The 16,141-nt window shown below is 43.5% G+C and overlaps 1 protein-coding gene across 2 annotated transcripts in view; it reads right to left on the reverse strand.

The window, feature by feature from the left end:
* PLEKHM3 (pleckstrin homology domain containing M3) overlaps positions 1 to 16,141 on the reverse strand; it is a 76,621-nt gene that overhangs the window by 43,420 nt on the left and 17,060 nt on the right. The window lies entirely within an intron of this gene.

The following is a 16,141-nucleotide window of genomic DNA, read 5'->3' on the forward strand; positions in this document are numbered from 1 at the left end:
TCTATATTACAGATTTCTAGAATGGTGAATTGCCTGTTTGAAAAATGCAAAGGAATTTTTGTTTCATCAGTGCTTTATCAAAACAATTATTGATGTTCTATCAGTATTAAACCATCATTGGAATCCTAACATTTGGATCATTCTTGAAACACAGAGAGATATTTTTTGGGTTTGAAAATATAATTCTTATTTTCAATGTTTATTAAAGGGATTAAAAAAGCTTTAAAATATATCCTACACAGGGATATCACTGTCTAGAAATGAGAAGAAAAAATGTTAATGGAATGGGGTGCTACTAGATTTATGTAAATTTGAAAAATGTATTCCTTACCCCCCCCCCTCCCGGAAGCACTGAATTTTAAGCACATATGTTGGAACTATTTGCAGGTTTTCTCAAAAGATTCAGAAATCGATGCTATCGAGTATAATCATATTTAGTTTAAATTATGGTTCTGACTCTCATTAACTGATACCCTTGATAATAAAGGCAAAAAAGCATACATTTTTGAGAAAATTACTGTCACATTTACTGTCATCCCACCAAAAAAACTGTGTCAGCAATTTTAAAATGTATAAATATATCATTGCCTAAAGTTCCATTTGATTTTGAAAGTTCTCTCATTAATTAGGCAGCATTTTTTCTCGTTTTTAAAAATGCTGAATGTATTTAGCCTACTTCTATAAATCCTTTCAGTAGGAGGGATAAGAATAAAAAATCATTAAAAAGAAAAGGAGGATTAAGTGTTACAATAAAAATATTTTTTTAAAAAAAGTTCACATGGGGATAAATCGGCAGAAATAAAACCATAGAAAATAAAAATAGGCATTGCAGACACCAAAATACAGACTTTGCTGGGGCAATGATGAGTAGGGTACCAAGGTTTTAAAAGTCCAACTTTTTAGTCAAGACCATCTCTGATTACGGGGTGAGAGGCAGTCAGAAGACGACTTGCTATGCTTCCCAATCTTATAAAATCCAAAGAAAGCAGTACTGTTTTTGAGGGAGCATCTTATGCCTGGGAGATAGGATAAACCAAAGCTACATCATTAAAAAACAGAAAAACTATTTTCAAAAATTTTTATAGTTTGCAACACGTGCAGTTTTTATAATGTTTTGATTTCAGAAGTCTGCACTTGAACTCATGGGCATTTCTTTCCAAAGGAAGTGGATTTCAGCTTACTACAAAACTCCATACCGTTTGTCATGCCAGGTTTCTTTAATTAGGCAGCAGTTCCAACAACAGCAAAGTAAATATGACATGCTACACAGATAAGGCATGTCTGCAAGCAGGCCTTCTCTTTTAAAAGTACGTATGCCCATGATCCACGGGTCATCTTTCTAGGCCATGAATTCACGAGCATGAATTATTGGCAGACTGAAGGTTCTCCTGTGGCTTCGTGAGAGAGTTAAGCGAGTAGTTCTGAGAGATACTGCTGCTGCCTTCTGGCTGCTCAAGGACAGCAGTTTGGATGGCTCAGAGCCATCTGTTTTTGCAGCCTTGTGGAAGTCAGAAAATACCACCCAAAACACCACATTATAAGAAGAGGGCAGCACAGGGGAGGCCAGCTAGTGCCAGGCAGCTCCGCTTTGTAAGTGAAAAAAGTGGAAAGGATAAGGTCAGATAATTTTATTTTCTAGCACTGATGAATGGACCATCATATTAGGGAGATTCTCCTTGTCTAAAAGTAGGACTAGAAAGGCTTCCCCCCCCAAAAAAAATTGGATAGAAAGTAGGCATGTTGCCCAACTAAGGAGAGGAAAAACCAGGGCTTTTTTTTCTCATAGAACGCTCAGAACGGAGTTCCGGCACCTTTTTTGGATGGAACCTTGTAGGGTAGGCAAGGCGGGTTGTATGACAAGTGTGAGTTCCGGCACCTTTTTCTTTTACAAAAAAAGCACTGGGAAAAACTAAAGATCTGTTGCAAAGTTATGTATAGCTGCTGTGAATGTATGCAAACAACTGATTACAGCACATGACTGGCATCCTTGTACCTGATATATGTTCTATTTTATCTGGTCACTGACTGAAATAAACATTATATTACGAAGTCTGTTGCATTGCTTTCACACCATACTCTGCAACAATTGTTGACAAACCTCTTCCTTACCACACCAAAGAGACAGTATGGTTATTGCTGACAAAACTGCACTTTGCATTTAGCAAGGTAAACAAACCAAAATCTGTTCTTTGTATGTTTATTAACCTTAAACTCCAAGTCAATACAACCTGAGCAAACCATTACACCAGCTATCTCACAAAGATCCATTTGTGGCAGGAGGAGCCTTCACCTTTGAAACTGTTTTTTTTATTGCTTTGATTTCAAAGGGCATTAGGAAACCATGAAGCAAAACTCTAAACACAAAAGCACGCATATATACAGCTTATCTTGCAGGCTAGTGGCGTGCTAAAAGTAATATAAGGTGAAGAAGGGCATATTTTAAAACTCATAGTACTATTCTGAAAGGAGAGAGGAAATAAGCAAATGGGTCCCACCCCAGAAGATGTGCCTGAAGTGGAGAAAAATGCTCAGAAGGCAAAAGTGAGGGGGCTGGAATCAGCTGCTCAAATGGTAGGGAACACGGCTGCCTTTTTTTTTTAAAGTAGCTTCTGATCAACCCAGGGAGATACTGTATTTTCCTTTTTCCTTTTTGTAGCATTGAATTCATATAGGGGTTGCACAAGAAATGTTCAAGTGACAGAATCAGCACTGTACAGCCAAAAGAAACAGTTTCACACAATCCCAGTTCATTTGCTTTATCTGCTGATTCATACCAGATGCAGTGGCTTTGAAAAGGGAAATGTCAAATTCATAAAGAAGGAACTCTTCATCCTTACAACCTTTCCCTCCTAAATGGAACCAAGCACTCAAAGCAGCAAGGTGCCTTCAAATTTGGCTGGGAAACTTTTTGAAAGTCCCTAGTAAGCCACTGCTTCTGGCTGGCAGCTGGAAGTGGGGGCTAAACAAGACTCTTCATCTGACTTAGCAAGCCAGGAAAAGAAAACTCCAGTTCATCTTTCTTTTCTTTTGTCATGCAGCCATGCCTACAGTGATAAACAAGCTACCCTGTTCCGTTGACCCTGAAGGCAAAATTGATATGTGTGTGAAATTCTGATATTTTATACATTTCCAGAGACATGGAAATAATAATTGTGATAATAAACCATTTACTCTTGACTAGAAGATGAGATGTGAAAAAGATTTCCATCAAATTGTTTCAATGAATAGCACAAATAGGCGATAAAAACTCAAACAGTACCAGTGAAAAGAAATTAAGCATATGAAGTTAACATGCACGGTCTTTCATGTTACTGTAAGAGCCAATGAAAGATGTGGCTGAGAGAGCTGAGCAGTGATCTCCATTTATTGTGAGCTGGATAACTCACATTGTGAGTCTTTTTGATTACTCACAGAATGCAGTTAGCATGTCCTAGGTCCCTGTAACATGCATTTAATACTAGATTGTCCCTACCAATCCCTTTTTTATTGCTTCATTAGAGCCATTCATTTTTCTTGTTGAGGGATTCCAACTGCCATATATGCAGGGAAACAGGAAGTTTACAAGATACTAAGGGTATCATTTAGCATCCAAACTTTTAAATAATAAGCATACACATATACACACAGCACACAAATTACCGAACTATATTTTCATAGGATGAAGCTGCAAGAAGCAAAACCAATAAGAAGGGTGGAAACCAGGCTTCCTTTATATGTTAAACAAGCACAAAGTATAATGGAGCCTATGCTAAGCACATTCCTTTTCCAATGCAATCCAACACACACTGATGTAAATATAAGTTTCCTGAAGTTATCAGATTTTACTTCTGAGAGAGCAAACACAGACAATGCTCTCAAGATGTACTCTTATGAAGGCAGACCAAAGAATAAATCCCCAACATTTTGGGCACCAGGGACCAGTTCTGTGGAGAGAGGTTTTTTTCATGGCCCGGAGAGAGCGTGGTTTTGCGTGCTGCCTGCATCCTGCGGATGGGGCTTCACTTATTTGCATGGACTTGTTTCTGGCATGCCGTGGACTGGTGCCGGTCCATGGACCAGGGGTTGCTGACTCCTGCCATAGACCACAAATCCTTGAAGCATCATGATTATCACAATGATTCTAGGTTTGCTATACCATTCAGAATAGCTTCAGGTCTTCCAGAATTGGTTGCCTACATTCCCTAATTGGAAGGAAATATTTTGAAAACTAGTTATAGGATGGCAGGAAAGCAAAATGGCACCTACGTTATTTAACTGGCATAAAAATTTGAAACTGAAGTGTCACCGAACTTGCCTAACCAGGAAGAATAGTCCATTTAATATATATAAACCTGACAGTAATAACCACATGGGACATGAGTTTAAAGTTTTAAGTCATCTGAATCTGACTTAAGTTTCTTACAGACTGAAAACTAGCACAGCAGTGGAAGATATTATAATTTGGAGTGGAGGTAATAATTAGTTGCAAACTCCGGTGAACTATATTTATGAAGAAATAAGCCTTGCTGACTTAGTTTTATAGAGATGTATTCAGAATTATAACCTTAATAAAGCTTCTTTATTCTCAGGGCCAGGGAAGTAAAACAATTTGGGGTCAGGTATGTACCAGTCCATTTTGTGAAATGTTCTTCTGACCTTACTATACACTTGGTTAGAAAATGCTAGCTAGTAGCCAAGACAAGCTTGTCTTAAGCAATATTCTTTTTCATTCACTCTTTAAAGTCAACTGTTTGTCTGGAAGCTTTTGCTGAAAATGCATTTAAAGCAAAGTATAGCAAGACAAAAAACCACAGAGAGCAATTTAAACAGAAACAAATCCCTATTACCACCATTTGGATTCAAGGAAAAACAAACAAAAAAAAAATGGGAAAAGGAAAAACCTTGTCTCCAACAAATCCGGCCAACAAACCTCTCTATCAGTGGGTCATTGTCAATCAATTAGACAAGGCTGTGGGGATCTACAGCTTGGGGGGAACTGGAGGGACAGTGGGCCACTCTGTTGCATTGCTATTTAATCACTTTTACTAAATAAATAGAGCAGCCCTAAGGTGCTGTCATGTCAAGGGAATTCACAACAAAAAGGAAAAAAAACACCTTGATTTTTCTATTCACCATTACTTTTCTCCTCCCATGAAGAACAAGAGAGGGTTATTACTGTAGCCTTAAGTCTCATCTTTGTGCAGCTAAGTCTTTGATTCTTACTGGACCCTGCCACTTTCTGGCGCTAATTTGTCAGGCTGAACAAAGAAGGGATTTGTACCTCCTGTAAAGTCTCAATTAGGAAAGGCTTCTGCTGTATTATGTACCATTCAGACAGGACACAATGATGGTAATTACAGGAATTTGCACTAAATGGCTGAAGAATTTGCAGCAAAACTTTTTATCTACACAAAGCTTACTCCACTTTTGCAGCTGTGGGGGTGGGGTGGGATGGGTAAGGGTATGGGGGGGTGGAAGAGGAATTGGTGTGCCTAATGCCTACAAGATGCAATTACCAGTAGCAATCCTGGTAGGTTAAACAGTCACCCTATGAGGACAAGACAGACAAAATACTTCTAAATGGGAAAAGGCCAATGAAGACATTTTGCAATCACTATTGACAGTCTCCTTTCCCTTGGCTGGTTATTTTTACACTGAAAATAATTTAATGTAGTGCTTAATAATAACTACACTGTATTAATTATATTAAATTATTTTGGGGATTATACAGCTCTTTATATGGGGCCAAGATAATGTTAGAATCCCACCTTAAGCTCCTGGATACATATGGAATTTTGTTAGCCAGTTATGTCTGTTAAAGTATATGTATGGGTGTTTATGTGCTACAAGGATACAACCAGTTATAAGGCATTAATTTACCAGATTGTCATTGTCATCCCCTCTAGCTTTCCCACTGAATAACACTACCTATATCTTTGGCTTACTCTTCCTTTTCATCAAAACAAAGGAGTAAAATCCCAATTAAAATAATAGGCTGCAACCATCCATCATTATTTAAAAGGAAATTTATGGAATACAGTTGAGGTTCAGAGATATTCTTGAAAACAAATATGATGCTGGAGTTTGCACTTGCTTTGCAGCATATTAGATCCTGTTATTATTTAAAGATTTTTTAAAAAAAAAAATAAATGCAGAAAATAGGGCAAGGCAATAGTTGCCAAGAATAGTGTCTGCGGTCACTCATATATGCAGGTACCTCCCAGTGTAGATTTTTTAAAAATCCGATTAACCTATATTTGGTGCATCCTCATCAACAAAAATAGTATTATGGAGCAGGTCCATGCATTTGTTAAAGGAATTTTTTGATTTACAGAGTTATCTTTCAGCTAAATTACCTCTGGGAATTGTAAGCACATAATGGCAGCATGGTGTTCTGAACAAAAAATGGAGTCTAAGGAACTAATATAAAATACTTGCTCATCAAAAAGGTTTACTTGTTTGTCCTAGGCCAGGGGTCCCCAACCCCTGGCTGTGGCCCACTACTGAGCTGTGGCCTATTATGAACAAGGCCATGTGAGTGGCAGGCTGGCGCGTGTGCACATGCGTGAGCAGCTCAACTTGCGCAAATTGAGCTGTGTGAGCATGCGTGTGCGCCAGCCTGCCCCTTATGCAGCCCAGTTCCCCTCTCCCCCCCCCCAGCTGGACTGCCAAGCCACATAAGTTGGGGACCGCTATCCTAGGCTACACACTGTATCTTAGACCTTATCTTTACCAACACTGTACTAATTACAAGATCGGTAAAATGAGAATCCTGTACACACACATGGGGCTACCCTTGAAGACCACTCGGAGGCTCCAACTGGTACAGAATGCAGCCGCGAGAGTTGTACTGGGAGTTTCCCGATACTCCCATGTCACACCTTTGCTCCGCGAGCTGCATTGGTTACCAGTTGTCTTCCGGGTGAGGTTCAAGGTGTTGGTAATGACCTACAAAGCCCTTCATGGCATGGGTCCAGAATACCTTGGGGAGCACCTGCAGCCGGCGTCAACTTCCCTCCGCCCAGTACGCTCCCACAGAGAGGGCCTCCTCAGGGTGCCACCGGTCAAAGAATGCCGACTGGTGGCCCCCAGGGGGAGAGCGTTCTCTGTGGGTGCACCGGATTTATGGAACCATCTTCCGGTTGAACTCCGGATGGCGCCCGATCTCCGCTCCTTCCGGCGCGATCTTAAAACCCATCTCTTTAAACAAGCTGGCCTGGCCTGATGGGACGGGGTGGGATTTTTATAAATGACTTTAATTTTAAATTTGTATTAATTTATGGGCATTGTTTAATCATGTTTTAATAATTTTAATTTTTGTATCTAGTTTTTATGTATTGCCCTGTTCACCGCCCTGAGTCCCTCGGGAGAAGGGCGGTATACAAATTAATTAAATAAATAAATAAATAAATAATTGTAAGCTGGTGTTGGAGAATTTATATTTGCTACAGATGAGAATGGTTTCAAAACAAAACAGAATCCTCATCTGACATTAACAGTATAATCTATTTCTTAGTACACACTTGTCAACATCATTGCCCAGGGGTTTTGCAAAAGGGGAGCTAAGACTTTTTTAGCTATTTGTCAAAACCAATCACAGGCAACATCTCTATTATTTACATTTTTTTCATGGAGGTTGCACACGTTCATAATTTTAGAAGGTTGCACTACAGTACTGCATACAATATTTCACAGCTGCAAAGTGGTTCATATAGCCTCTGTGATCCACACTTACAAATTTTAAATTCAGATGTGTCAGAAGGATAAATTCTCCAAGAATAAATTTGCAGACAAGAAATGTGGCCATTATTTTCAACTAAACAAATATAATCTAATTAAAAGTAAATCAAATGTATTATTTTTCTTGTCCTGCCCATGTTACATAAAGACTTAATGCAGCCCTTAGCCAAGAAATGGTTGTACATACCCAGTCTAAAGCCATCTTTGTCAAAGGATCCAAAGAATACCTGAATATGTTTTGCTTGACTAGGCTAATTTTCATCATATTATTTCCAGCATTTTATTGAAGAATGAAGAATTTATTGAAGAATTTTTAAAAAATAAAAATCACTTTCAAGTCAAAACTTGATCTGAGGTGTCTTCTCTGGAGCATCTGTGCCGTTTTCTAGGCATGATCTAGAAATGGTTCGCCACTGCCTTTTTCCAAACATCCACACCTTCTAAAAAATAATTACTCTAGTCTAGTGCTATGGATCGAGAGGAAAAGAACACCTTAACTTTAGAGGCTAATTTGTCTATTTTTGTTCATTTTCTTCTTTAAATAGCCATTACAACTACATTCTTGCAATGGAATGAGACTTTCTTCCTCCCCTTTCCTGGCTTCAAAGGTATTAATTGATCAAACCACCTGGCACGGTCAGGTTATAGTTTCATAAGAAAGAAAACGGGAAGCCCTTGAAGAGGGATCCGCGCTCTGCAAGCCTCCGCCACCGGCGGAGGCTGGATCCGCGCTCTGCAAGCCTCCGCCGCCAGCAGAGGCTCGATCCGCCATTTTGCAAGCCTGAATACACAGGAATACCCTGTGTGGCCGCGGCTCTCGGGGAAGCCCTGGCTGTCCGCTTCTTCGCTCCACACTGCCATTCGGGGCCCGCGCGTTCCCCGGGCAAATCGCGGCGCCCAGCAGGCGAGGAAACACGCCCGCTCCAGTTGCCCCCCCTTCCCTCAGGAGACGCGAAGCAAGTGACCACCTGGAGCTTACCGAGGACTTGCGCGCGGCCGAGGCTTCGGTGCTTCCAGGATCGCGCGCACCTCTCTCTCCTTAAAGAAGCAGGACAGTCCCACCAACCACTGACAAGTCAGCCTCTCACCCTTGAATTCCGTGCAATACATTTTCCCTCTGGAAAAGATGCAGAAGGAAATCCCCCTTTTAAACAAGGGGAATAAAGGCTCTTAGGAATGCTTAGTTGCAGCCTAACATTATAATACTTATCCCACTTTATTAAAGTAAGCACATTTTTATATTTCTATAGGAATAAATGTATGTGTATTCTTAAATAAAATCTAGCATATGAAAAAGTAGTATTCTTCATTTCCCCACCCAAAAGTTATTTAGTAGCTAAGTATTATTTTTCAATTAATATAAATGCCTAATTGATCTTTCAGGCTCTACTAGTAAGTAAATTGGCTTTCTTGACTTGTGTGTGTGTGTGTGTGTGTGTGTGCATGTGTGTAGATGCGCATGTGTATGTATGTGTTATATGCATGTATCAGACTATGATCGCTCTTATAAGCAAGACAATCTACTGATATAGCCCCCTGCTGGAAATAGCAATTCCTTGCATTTTTAGACATAAATTGCAGCATTATCAAATTGTATCCTCAAATTTCTGCTCAATATCTATCTTAACTTCCTATTCAAAGGTTCAGATTTCTTTAATATTAGTGCAACTTGTCTACTTATCCAGGATTATATCAGGAGCATCAAAATGACATTTGGGGCTCTATTAAGAATTTATTTAGCATATTTATACAGCTGCCCATCTCACAAACAGGTGACCCTCCATGGTATATACAACAGTTAAAAACTCTGCAATAGTCTAAACTTATAAAAAACATGTAAAATACAATTATTTTATTAAAAATATTTTATATCAAAATATTTTGTTATAAAATAAACAAATAAAACTCCAGAAAGTGAGAGAACAAAATCATTTAATCTCATACAGTCATCTTGAAAGCCCTGGATTTCAAATAGTGGCAAAAAAACCAATGTTTTAAGGGTCTTCTAGAAATCCCAAAAGTGCTTTTACAAAAGGCAAATGGACTTAGTATATACTTGAGTATAAGCCGACTCGAGTATAAGCCGAGACCCCAATTTCACCCCCCAAAACTGGAAAAAATTATTGACTCGAGTATAAGCCGATCCGCCGTTCTGCAAGCCTCCGCCGCTGGCGGAGGCTGGATCCGCGCTCTGCAAGCCTCCGCCACCGGCGGAGGCTGGATCCGCGCTCTGCAAGCCTCCGCCGCCAGCAGAGGCTCGATCCGCCATTTTGCAAGCCTGAATACACAGGAATACCCTGTGTGGCCGCGGCTCTCGGGGAAGCCCTGGCTGTCCGCTTCTTCGCTCCACGCTGCCATTCGGGGCCCGCGCGTTCCCCGGGCAAATCGCGGCGCCCAGCAGGCGAGGAAACACGCCCGCTCCAGTTGCCCCCCCTTCCCTCAGGAGACGCGAAGCAAGTGACCACCTGGAGCTTACCGAGGACTTGCGCGCGGCCGAGGCTTCGGTGCTTCCAGGATCGCGCGCACCTCTCCCAAGCCGCACCTCCCCAAACCTCCCCAAACGTCGGCAGGTCTCCGGACCTCCGCGCCCTGCCTGCCTGCTTCTTTCCGCAGTGGAAAGAAGCAGGCAGGCAGGGCGCGGAGGTCCGGAGACCTGCCGACGTTTGGGGAGGTTTGGGCACCTCCCCAAACCTCCGCAGGTCTCCGGACCTCCGCGCCCTGCCTGCCTGCTTCTTTCCGCTGCGGGCGCACCTCCCCAAACCTCCCCAAACTTCGGCAGGTCTCCGGACGGAAAGAAGCAGGCAGGCAGGGCACGGAGGTCCGGAGACCTGCCGACATTTGGGGAGGTTTGGGGAGGTGCCCAAACCTCCCCAAACGTCGGCAGGTCTCCGGACCTCCGCGCCCTGCCTGCCTGCTTCTTTCCGCAGCGGAAAGAAGCAGGCAGGCAGGGCGCGGAGGTCCGGAGACCTGCCGACGTTTGGGGAGGTTTGGGGAGGTGCGCGCGCACCTCCCCAAACCTCCCCAAACTTCGGCAGGTCTCTGGACGGCGGTGGCTTGGGAGAGGTGCGCGCGATCCCGGAAGCACCAAAGCCTCGGCCACGCACAAGTCCTCGGTAAGTTTTTTTGTTGACTGGAGTATAAGCCGAAGTGGAATTTTTCAGCCCAAAAAGTGGGCTGAAAAATTCGGCTTATACTCAAGTATATACGGTAATTTTTCCTTGAAGACATTTCACTTCTCATCCAAGAAGCTTCTTGACTGAATGGTGGGAATGGAAGGATTCATAATGTGTTTCCCTGAAAACAAGACTGAGTCTTATATTAATTTTTGCTCCAAATGACGCTTTATTTTATTTTATTTCATTTCATTTTATTTTATTTTCCGGTTAGTCTTATTTCCGGGGAAACACGGTACTAAATTTATTTATTTATTTATTTATAATGAGACTTGTATGCCGCCCTATCCCCTGAAGGACTCAGGGCGGCTAACAACAATAAAATACAATAAATACAAATATTAAAAAGAATTAAATTATATCGAAGTCCCACTAAAACCAATAAAAACATTTAAAATCATAATTAAAACCCCATTATCATCAGTCCAGGTCGGCCTGTTGGAAAAGGTATGTCTTTAGGTCGCGACGAAAGGACGGGAGATCTGGGGCCATCCGAAGTTCTCGGGGGAGCTGATTCCACCAAGCAGGTGCCCCAACAGAGAAGGCCCTCACCCTGGGGGTCACCAGCCGACATTGTCTGGCCGACGGCACCCTGAGGAGGCCCCCTCTGTGCAAGCGCACAGGGCGATGGGAAATCGTTCCTGGCAGCAGACGGTCCTGCAAATATTCCGGGCCTAGGCCATGTAGGGTTTTATAGGTAAGGACCAGCACCTTGATTGTCAGCATCCATCTGGCTGACAATCTTAACTGGGGCTTATTTTTGGGGTGGGGCTTTTATTATGAGCATCCTGAAAATCATGCTATGCCTTATTTTCTGGTTGGGTCTTATTTTCAGGGAAACACGGTATTCCTTGCAGTCATTTGGTCTTTAGCACTCTGAAGGTCAGTCATTAGCTCTCTGAGAGTAGTTGAGGCCAGTTAGGGTTTTATTTGTGCCCTCTGGGTCACCTGAATCAAAGTGCAAATGGATGTGAAACGTTCTTGGAACTGCTAGAAAGGACTATGTTGTAAACAGGAGACAGGTGATGTCTATCCCTCCCCCTCTATTGAGAGAGGACTGTTTAATTTTAACATAAATGGCGTCTTTTAGCCCTCTTTCAAACCAGAATGCTAATAAGAGATGGGGCTAACCTCACCTCAGGAGAATGATGCTCCAGAGCAACGAGGCCATAGCAGAAAAGGAAGGCTGCCTGCGTTCTGCCAAATGGAGCTCTTTTTGGGAATGGAACCTGTAGCATACTCTTCCCGCCTGACCTGGTGGGATGGGTAGATGTATCTGGGAAGAGGCCATCCCTCGAAAAACCTGTTCCCACGCTATGTAGGGCTTTAAACATCAAGATCAGGACCTTGAATTGCACCTGGAAGCAAACTGCTTGCAGAAAGAGGCGTAATGTAGTCAACAGAGAGACTGGCCCAACCAGGGGGAAGATTGCAATTCAATGCTAGGCAATTGTCGCACATTTATAACAATTGCAGCATCGTCTATTAACGTGATTGCCATTTGCAATCTTCCAAAAAACAATGTCAATGGGAAAGGTGAGAATCTCTGCTCTTGTGTTCTAGTCCAAGGATCCCCAACCCCAGGGGACTGGGCGCCGGGAGCAGCGGGTGAACACAGGCAGCTCCATTTGGATGAGTAGCGGGTACTGGCACGCATGCACGAGGTTCCATTTGTGTGAGTAGTGAGCGGAAATGGAGCTGTGTGCACTTGCCTGCCGCTCATGTGGAACCATTTCCTCTCCATCCTCTCCCCCACTCCCCCCGGCCTGAAAAGCTGGAAAAGTTGGGGACCGTTGCTCTAGTCAAACTATGTAAAAAAACTAACAGAAAGAGGACAACAGAACTTCCACTCATTTATGTGACTGTTTTTCTTTAATTTGAAGAAATTTTCGATTAGTATTAGCAGTAATCTATTACCGTATTTTTCCGTGTGTAAGACACTATTTTTTCCGGCAAGCACCCTGTTCAAAAATCAGACGGGTCTTATACAACTGCAACGTCTTATACACGAAAAAATAATGGTAACCTCCGCAGCCCAGGGCATGCCTGTGTGGGTGCTTTACATGCCGCTGCCATGCCGCCTGGTGCAGGTGTCAAGCCCCTGTGGGCTTGCCACTAACGGGAGTGGGGAGGGGGCAAGATTGTTGGCGGGCCGAACCTCTGGATCTGCCGGCTCAGCTATTCGGCGCTCCGCCCAACAGCTGATCAGCACAGAGACACTCGCATGCCAGAGTGTCTTATACAAGGGTGCCTCTTATAGACGGAAAAATACAGTATTTTACTTTCAACTGATTTGATTCATAAAAAGTTGCAAGGGCAAAGAAAAGTTTTATTCAAATAATTCATTGTAACTGAATGTCGGCTGACTCTGTGCGTACTAAATACACTGAAATATCTGTAAAATCAAAGTACAACAAATTTGGCAAAATGTTATATATAAGAACATAGACATCTACCTTTCCTTCTATAAAAGCTATTCATGAACCAGATGGGCACAATATCATACTTGGGCTGGGAAAATCTGGTTGACTACTTACATGAAATACAAAGGCTACTTACTTTTGCTACCATCTTGTGGCCATCCAGATTCTTGTGATGGGATGAAGGTACGTTGCAGACCCTACCAGTTAAAGAACCCTGACTGGCCAGGCCTAGGAAAAGAGCCTTCTCTCTCTCTGTTGTTCCTGCCCTGTGGAATACTCTCCCCCAAGAGGGGAGGCGGGCCCTGACTCTCCCGGCCTTCGGAAAAGGAGTTAAAACATAGCTCTGCAAAGCCTAAAAGAGCAGGCGATCGATCATGGGACTGCTTGGTGCTCCCTTCACCTTTTAAAATTAATTTTAACAGGGTTTTATTATTCTCGCCTCCTTTTGAAATTTTAGTTGTAATATTTCAATTTTATTTACTGTTTTTTATATTTTGATGTTTTATTTTTTATTTATTTTATTTTAATCCCATTTATATCCCGCCCTTCTCCGAAGACTCAGGGCGGCTTACAATCTAAGCACAAATCAAATGTGCTTAGCAATAGCCTTCATTCTATGTATATGCCTGCTTATTAGGGCTTTCCCCCCCCCCAACGGCATTATTACAAAGTCAGCTTATTGCCTCCAACAATCTGGGTCCTCATTTTACCTACCTCGGAAGGATGGAAGGCTGAGTCAACCTTGAGCCTGGTGGGATGCGAACCTGCACTGATTGCAGGCAGCTGGTGTTACTTAAGGAGGCATTAGCCCACTGCTCCACCAAGGCTCTTTTATAGCACACTGCTCAAGAGTCCCTTTTTGAGGAAGATGGGATGTTCAGAAATGTGAAAAATAAATAATTTTTCATTGAAATTCTGTGATTATTGCTTTACTTTTTTTGTTTCTAGTTTTTTTTGTATTTAGAAATCTGAGTTGCTGACTTTTCAACGCACTAGATGACACAGCTGCATAGCTGCCCTTTGTACTTCATAACAAGCACAATTCTTGATTTTAACCAGATAAAACAAAACATTTTCTTTCTAATAGCTAAAGAGAAAATTTTAAGAACTCCCAGCTGCATTGGCCAGGGTGTATCAGCAAATTCAGACTGACTGGTGGCAATCTACCACAATTAATATATATTAGTCCAGGGCTTTTCAACCTTTTCACCCACTGTACCACTTTTAGGATAAGGCACTCTCCGAGTACCACCAGTCGCCCAGCAAGGTGTCAAAAACGTGACCAAAAAAAGGAAAAAAATGATAAAGTACAGGTAGTTGACTTACAATTCGGTTAGTGACTGTTCGAAGTTATGATGGCACTGAAAAAAGTGACATGACCATTTTTCACACTTATGACTGTTGCAGCATCCCCAGCGTCATGTGATTTACATTTGGATGCTTGGCAACTGATTCATACTTATGACAGTCAGTATCCCAGAGTCACGTGATCACTTTTTGCAACTTTTTGACAAGTGAAGTCAATGGCCAGGGGGAGGGGCAGCTCATCACTCAGGTTGCAGGTTGCCTGTGTGGGGGGAAATCCGTGGGTCTCTGGTGGATAGGGGTGGGACTGGGGTGGGTGCCCTCCTTCCCTCCCTCTCTCCCATTGCCCCTTCCTTCTTTCATTCTTCCTTAAATCCTTCTTTGTTCCTTCCTCCTTCCCTTCCTCCCTTCCATTGTCCCTCCCTCAGGTTGCAGGGTGCCTGTGGGTTTCTGTGTGTGGAATCCATGAGTCTCTAGTGGAGGGGGGTGAGACTGGGGTAGGTGCCCTCCTTCCCTCCCTCTATCCTATTATCCTTCTTTCCTTCCTTCTTTACCTCCTTCTTTGTCCCTTCCTTCCTCCCCTCCCCTCTCTCCTTCCCTTCCTTCCCTCCCATCTCTCCCTCCCTCCCTTCCCTCCTCTCTCCCTTCCCTCCCTTCCTTCTCTGGGAGCTTGAGGTTGCTTCTTAAGTGAGGCCAGTTAATGCTTACTGAAACCGAGCGAGGGAGATTGCCAGGAGCGCGAATCGGAGCGTGTTGACAAACACCAATCGCACTCTCCTGCGCATCCCAATTGTTTGCCTTGCTGTAAACCTCTTGGTTTCAGCTTGCTTTCTGTTGCAGAAAGCAAGCTGAAACAAAGCGAGGGAGATTGCCAGAGCACGAATCGGCGCGTGCTGAGAAATGCCGATCTTGAGCTCCTGGCAATCTCCCTCGCTTTCCACTTGCGGAGGTCGGGGCCGGCCATATGGAGTCGCCAGAGTTCCTGGCAGGTCAGCACGACGCTGTGCGCCTGGGAGGCTGCATACAGGGCCGCTGATCAGCTGACGACTCCGTACAGCCGGCTCCGGTCAGCGGAGGTCGGGGCCAGCTGTACGGAGTCACCAACAGTGTGTGTGTGGGGGGAAGGAATCAGGCAGGCGCGGTTTTCCCTCAATACCCACATTCTGATGGCTTCGCCTGCCCTGATGCGCATCAGGAAAAAACACGTGGGCCTCAATTCCCACCTGCTGCTGTGGGATGAGTCCTCGGGGAGGGCAAGTACTGTCTGGCCACTTTGCTTTCCCCTCCCTAAAGCCAGGCATTTCGGGAAGAGGAGAGGGGAAAAACTCTTGAGCCCCGGGAGGCAATGTGAGGGCTGTGAGGGGTATCGCAAGCTCACGGGGGGGGGGGGGGCAGGGAGGAAAAGAAGATGGACACCTACCTGCCGAGGGAGTGGATGTCTCTGTCCCCTTCAGACTCATACTGGGGGAAGGATGACACAGTTGCTGCACAATTGAGTCCCAGGGGAGGGCGGGGCCTCGC

The sequence above is a fragment of the Vipera ursinii genome, assembly GCF_947247035.1.
Source record: "Vipera ursinii genome assembly, chromosome: 1".
Taxonomy (NCBI): domain Eukaryota; kingdom Metazoa; phylum Chordata; class Lepidosauria; order Squamata; family Viperidae; genus Vipera; species Vipera ursinii.